The sequence below is a fragment of the Alosa sapidissima genome, chromosome 3, assembly GCF_018492685.1.
Source record: "Alosa sapidissima isolate fAloSap1 chromosome 3, fAloSap1.pri, whole genome shotgun sequence".
NCBI classification, from domain to species: Eukaryota; Metazoa; Chordata; class Actinopteri; order Clupeiformes; family Clupeidae; genus Alosa; species Alosa sapidissima.
The window spans coordinates 26,886,498-26,892,497 of NC_055959.1; the positions used below are offsets into that span (position 1 = coordinate 26,886,498).

General features: G+C 44.1%; 1 protein-coding gene across 2 annotated transcripts in view; it reads left to right on the forward strand.

Annotated features, from left to right (window-relative positions):
* The window catches only part of kcnh6a (potassium voltage-gated channel, subfamily H (eag-related), member 6a), a 49,227-nt gene that overhangs the window by 7,145 nt on the left and 36,082 nt on the right, over positions 1-6,000 (forward strand). The window lies entirely within an intron of this gene.

A 6,000-nucleotide genomic window follows, 5' to 3' on the forward strand; every position in this document is an offset into this window, starting at 1 on the left:
GGAGGTGGGGAATATTCAAGCCCCACCTGACCCCATCACCCCAGGAATGGTAGGCTAACGTTAAAATATTACTTTAGCATTTTGGTTCCACATTTCCCATCTCGGTCCCCTGGATCTGATGTTGTTTTAATTCATATGTGGCATGTTTATGACTCATAGCAGGTTTGTGTGTGGCTATTTTGTTTTGAATGTACAGTATAATCTTCATTGGCAAAAAAGAAAGGCTAATGTCTTTGATAAAGATGGGCACAAAAAAGACAAGTTTCCTCCTGTACGTCGTGCCACACCTGTCATGTCTCAGAACCACTGCGCTACATACTGTTCTGTGTCTTCAGTTCAGAAACTATTGCCAAAAGACACCAGTTAACATGCTAGCAAGGAGCCTGGCTGACAACATGGTTCAACCAGAGCCATATAAAGGTACCTTTATATGGCTCTGGGTTCAACATTATATCTAAAGAGATTGGTTCTGCTTATCATTATAACTCTATGGAATCCTACAACTTTGAAGCTTAATATCTCAGAACTACCAGAACTACCACTACTCAGAATATCTCAGAACTACCACTCAGAACTACCACTACTCAGAACGTAGATAGAACCCTATAATTACGATTTGGTAATTCACTTGTACAGATTTCTCTTTTAGGTAAATAGGCATGATACATACAGCTTGCGATAGGTAGTTTATTGAATCAATCCTCACACATTCCTGTTTGTGCTGGGTCCTCCTTTATTAGACAAATCAGGCAAATGAACCAGCAAACACATTAAACCAATTAAATTCTCTACGTGAAGTGGCCGGTAGACCAATACGTTTGTGTTTAATAGCATCTATATGATGCACCTATGCTATCAGATATGATAACCTAGTATATATGATAGCCTAGCAGATATGATAACCTAGTATTAGTATATATGATAGCCTAGCAGATATGATAACCTAGCAGATATGATACACACAGTTGAAGTCTTTAGAATGTTTAGAAAAACACCATCCACTCTATCCACCTCCACACTGCCCAGACAGTAACTGAAAAGACATTTCCAGCTCAAACAATTCCATCCAGCAACATGAACAAACACAGACTGGCAGAGCACACTGACCCAATGGCTGGCGTTTATTGGAGCAGTGCCCACACCTTTAGAAATGCTGCTCAGTCAGACATCAGACAGTGTTCAGAGCATGATCTACCACCTGGGCTGAAAAGACATCGTTTTATCTCCGTTTTATATCCGTTACCTGTTCAACTACCCTGATAAGATCAAACTTCCCCTACCCTGTTTGCACACACGCAAAGACACGTGCACACACACACACACACACACACACACACACACACACTAGATCAACATTAACATCTAAACAAAAGCACATAAAAAGCTGTGGTGCTTTAAAGATGAGCTGGTAGGGTAGTCTGCTCTGTTCTGGTCCCATCAATCAAGTCATTTTGTCAGGGGAGCAGAGGTGCCATTATTCCTTCCCTCCTCCTCTTTCATCTGGTCTGCCGCCAGTCATTAAGACATAGGAGTGGGAGAGAGGGGCTTGCACATGCTCTATAATAAAGCTACTTGGTGTTTGTGTCTGTATGTGTGTCTGTAGCCATATGCTTACTGTGTCTTACTGTGTATTTCTGGTGTGTACATTTGTTTGTCCCAGTGTGTTCTGGGTATTTTTGTGCACTAGACCAGTGTTTTTCAACCTTTTTTGTGCCACGGCACACTTTTGACACTTAAAATGTCCCACGTCACACTAAAGTCAAAGTCAAAGTCAAAGTCAGCTTTATTGTCAATTTCTTCACATGTTCCAGACATACAAAGAGATCGAAATTACGTTTCTCACTATCCCACGGTGAAGACAAGACATATTTTACCAATTTAAGTCCACAGACAAACATAACATTCAAGTAAACAAAAAAGTAAGTAAATAAGAGGGCACATATAATAATGAAAAAAATAAGAGCAGCAAAATTTGGTTGAAATTGTGCATAGACAGTCAATAAAATACTAGTGCAAAGTCAGGCCAATAAAAGGCTTGTGTAGTTCTGTTTGACCTAAGTAAGAAAGAAAGTGACATAGTGGTGCAAGTTATGTAAGAGCAGCAGATGTGTTGTGTTTTCAGGACAACAACAACAAGTTGTAAAGTGTACAAGTGTGCAAGTGTGCAAGTGGAGTAGTGCACGCGGCCATTGTGGGTCCAATGTCCAGGATGTTATGTAGCTGAGGGTGGAGGGGGGAGAGGAGGGAGAGAGTTCAGCATCCTTACAGCTTGGTGTATGAAGCTGTTGGTGAGTCTGGTAGTGCGGGAGCGCAGGCTTCTGTACCTCTTCCCAGAGGGCAGTAGATCGAACAGATTGTGAGCGGGGTGACTTGCATCACTCACAATTTTGGTCGCCTTGCGGGTGAGGTGGGTGGTGTAAATGTCCTTCAGGGAGGGGAGTGAAGCACCAATAATCCTTCCAGCTGTGTTCACTATGCGCTGCAGGGCTTTCCTGTTGTATTCAGTGCAGCTTCCGCCCCACACAGCGATACAGCTGGAGAGGATGCTCTCAATGGTGCCTCGGTAGAATGTGGTCATGATGGCTGGTGGAGCACTTGCTCGCCTGAGTTTCCGCAGGAAGTACAGGCGGCGCTGAGCTCTCTTCGCCAGTGATGCAGTGTTGGTGGTCCAGGAGAGGTCTTCGCTGATGTGCACCCCCAGGAATTTGGTGCTGCTCGCTCTCTCCACCACAGCACCGTCGATGGTCAGTGGCAGGTGTTGGGTGTGACCTCTCCGGAAGTCAACAACAATCTCTTTGGTCTTGCTGACGTTCAGCAGGAGGTTGTTGTCCCTGCACCACGTGGTCAGATGGTCGACCTCCAACCTGTATTGGGTCTCGTCGCCCTTGGTGATGAGACCCACCAGAGTTGTGTCGTCAGCAAATTTCACTATGTGATTGTTGCTGTAGGTTGCAGTGCAGTCATGCGTCAGCAGGGTGAAGAGCAGCGGACTGAGCACGCAGCCTTGGGGGGCCCCTGTGCTCAGTGTGATGCTGCTTGAGGTATTGTTGCCAACACGTACTACTTGAGGCCTCTGACAGAGGAAGTCCAGTAGCCAGTTGCAGAGGTAGGTACTGAGTCCCAGTTTGTCAAGTTTGCTGATGAGTTGTTGTGGTATTATGGTGTTGAATGCAGAACTGAAGTCTATAAACAGCAATCTCACATATGAGTCTCTTTTTTCCAGGTGGGTGAGGGCTGGGTGGAGGGCAGAGCAGATTGCATCCTCTGTAGACCGCTTGGCTCGGTATGCAAACTGGAAGGGGTCCAGGGTGGGGGGGAGAATGGATTTGATATGTGACATGACAAGCCGCTCAAAGCACTTCATGATGATGGGTGTCAGTGCCACAGGGCGGTAGTCATTGAAGCAGGATGGAGCAGTTTTCTTCGGCACAGGTATGATGGTGGCAGCTTTGAAACATGATGGGACGATGGCTTGCTTCAGGGAAGTGTTAAAGATGTCTGTGAAGACATCCTTAAGCTCCCCTGCGCAGTCCTTCAGCGCACGACCTGGAATGTTGTCTGGACCTGTTGCCTTACGGGTGTTGATAGCAGCAAGTGTCCTCTTCACGCTGTCGGCAGAGAGGCACAGGGGCTGCTCATGTAGAGGGGGATGGGTCTTCTGTGGGCAGGTGCTGTTTTGTGCTTCAAAGCGAGCAAGAAGCGGTTCAGGTTGTTGAGCAGAGGGATGTTGCTCTCACAGCTCTGTGGCGCGGGCTTGTAGTCCATGAGGGCCTGAATGCCCTGCCACTAACATCCTCTGTGAAGAAAAAATAAACATACCATAGCCTAAAATTTAAAAAAAAATACACAGATATGGCCTTATTATGGCTTCTATGCAAGACCTGCTCAATAAAACAAGCGGCCTCTGTTTCATTTGTAGGTGACTATATCTAATTTAATTGTTGTTATGAACTGGATATGTGATGATTCTGTGAATACTGGATATGGGGCCCCCGTTGTACAATGCCTGCATACCACAAATAGTGCAATCATACAATCAATGAGAGCATGTGGTTATAAATTCTTTGATGCAACAGTTGCTTTTCTGGACCCGTGAGTGACATTTGGGTAATTTTCTGCGGCACACTAGTGTGCCCCGGCACAGTGGTTGAAAAACACTGCACTAGACACACACAGGCATACACACACACACACACATACACACACACACACACACACACACATTTTAATTTTTTATTTAAATCCACAAATCATATTACAATAGACAGGATTCAAATATTTCAAGAGATAAGATTGGGCTTTGTCACTCAATGATATTCAGGGGTACAAACAGGGGCGCCTTAATACCACCCGAGGCCCCTGGGCTATATGTTTTTTAAGCCCTCCCCTCCCCCACCGCTTTTGGTAAATAACATGCAGTGTAGCCTATCATTATTCAGCCTATGTAAAACCTTTACATAAACAGGAGCAGAAAGCCCTCGAATCACGTCCGCCTACCCATGACCTCGCTTATCAAAAAGGCTAGCCTACTGCACAATAACAAGCGTTGAACTTGCTGTAGGCTAAGTTAAAAGATGGGTACACATATGGACGTTTAAAAGCTTTTCAAAAGTGCATGTGTTTGTCGTGTCGGGGGGTTCCCCAGGAGTTTTTTTGAAATTCTGTCTACTTAACACACCAGTTTAACGCAGTTTGGGAGGGACAGAAATACTTTTAGCCTACAGAACAAGCTGGCTCATGTGACGTGAACATGGCTACCTTATGCATTATCACTACACTACATAGACATATCTCACGTTAACAATGGAGAAAACATAACATAGACTATTATATGTGCGAATGGGTTAGCACAAACTTAGATCTTGGTAAACGGAGATGCAGACCACTAATTCATTTATTTGCGCCACAGCCTATGTTCTGCATTCACTCCAATGAGACATGTGAAATACATGTTTTTAAAGCCGTTTCATTTCCAGGCTATTTGCTACGATATTTACCTGCTATGCCTTCTGTTTTCATGGACAGTTACAGGAATCCACGTCATTCGTTTATCGTTGCTTCAATCCTACCCACGTTATCTCCAGAGTTTGTATGATAAGTTTGTCAGTCAGTTTCAGCCTCTCCTCTAGCTCCTCTACACCCGTTAGGATTTATTACGTTTTGTTACATTTTGTTACACTCTAGAACAGTGGTTCTTAAACTTTTTGTCTGGCGACCCCACAAAAAAGTATGGCGAGGTCTGGCGACCCCACTTTCCCCAAACCCAAAGTCCTTACTCAAATACCCCCCTCAAACGTTAACAACTAAATCAAGCAAAAACTAGAAAGCAAAGTCATTTGTTTTATTTACTCCATATGAACAAGAACCGAGAAAACCAAACAATCACGATTAAACAAGTGTAGGCTGCCGCCATATCAGATCAGAGCGCTATGTGCGTAGCGCGCGCGCACACACAAGCACGCACACACACATACCAGCATTAGGCCTACAATGTTACATTAATTATATTGATGGCGATAACAATAACAGTATTTTTTTAATTTCCCTTTTCTGGTTTACTATGTTTAACAATTTCAATGGGAAGGGTGGGCATGCTTCCGTGAACATAGCAAGTTAATTCTAGGAGGAAATGCTGATTTTCCTCCACGGTGCTGAGCCGACATCTGTATTTTGAGATGTCGTTTCATTTTGACAGGTTTTAAGCTCTCATTCGCCAGAACATCGCCGCAAAATACACATTGTGGGTGGTCGAGGTTATCTTTAACTTGGCAAGTGAATGCATATTTCAAAAATTCTTTCTGATAAAGCCGACGCGCCGTTTGTTCTTTTTTATTCTCACCGGCCTGTAGACTTGTCCTATCTTAGGATCACGCAGTAGACGCACTGGTAGATGGCAATAACGAGCTTTTGTTCAATTTTTTAAGCAGCCACCTGTCCATTTTGGCAAGTAGGCTACCTATGTTTTTTGTTTTGTTTTACTTAAAATAGCGGGAACAAGTT